The sequence below is a fragment of the Plasmopara halstedii genome, assembly GCF_900000015.1.
Source record: "Plasmopara halstedii genome assembly, contig: Scaffold_604, whole genome shotgun sequence".
NCBI classification, from domain to species: domain Eukaryota; phylum Oomycota; class Peronosporomycetes; order Peronosporales; family Peronosporaceae; genus Plasmopara; species Plasmopara halstedii.
The window spans coordinates 3,082-3,523 of NW_020187522.1; positions in this window are offsets into that span (position 1 = coordinate 3,082).

A 442-nucleotide genomic window follows, 5' to 3' on the forward strand; every position below is an offset into this window, starting at 1 on the left:
ACGGACAATACTTGTAGTGCTCGCCCCTGGCGGAAGCGCTACAGATGACGAAGCGATCTTTGAGCGATGGGTGCAACGGCACCGGAACCTTCTCTCACTGTATAACCAAAGTTGAGCCACAAGGAAGTGGACGTGTGTTGTGAGTGACACTTCCGATTTGAGTTTGCCAAACTCAAGGTACGCCGTCGAATTCCTTCCAATTGTCGCACTGCGACGTATGGGTAGACCCTTAACGCTCCCGCGAGCTCTGTGTCTGTGATCGCAAGAGATCAGTTCAGCTGCTTGAGCTCAGTTCATGGCCCTTCTACTTCTCTGGCTGTTGCCAGAAAGCGCGGGGCGGCTGATGACGTTGGACGTCCTGATCTTTCCGATCAAAAGCGTCCTCGGCGACCCGAACAATCTTGCCGAAGTGGCGCCTCAACCTCCCACGAAGTTTTGGAGT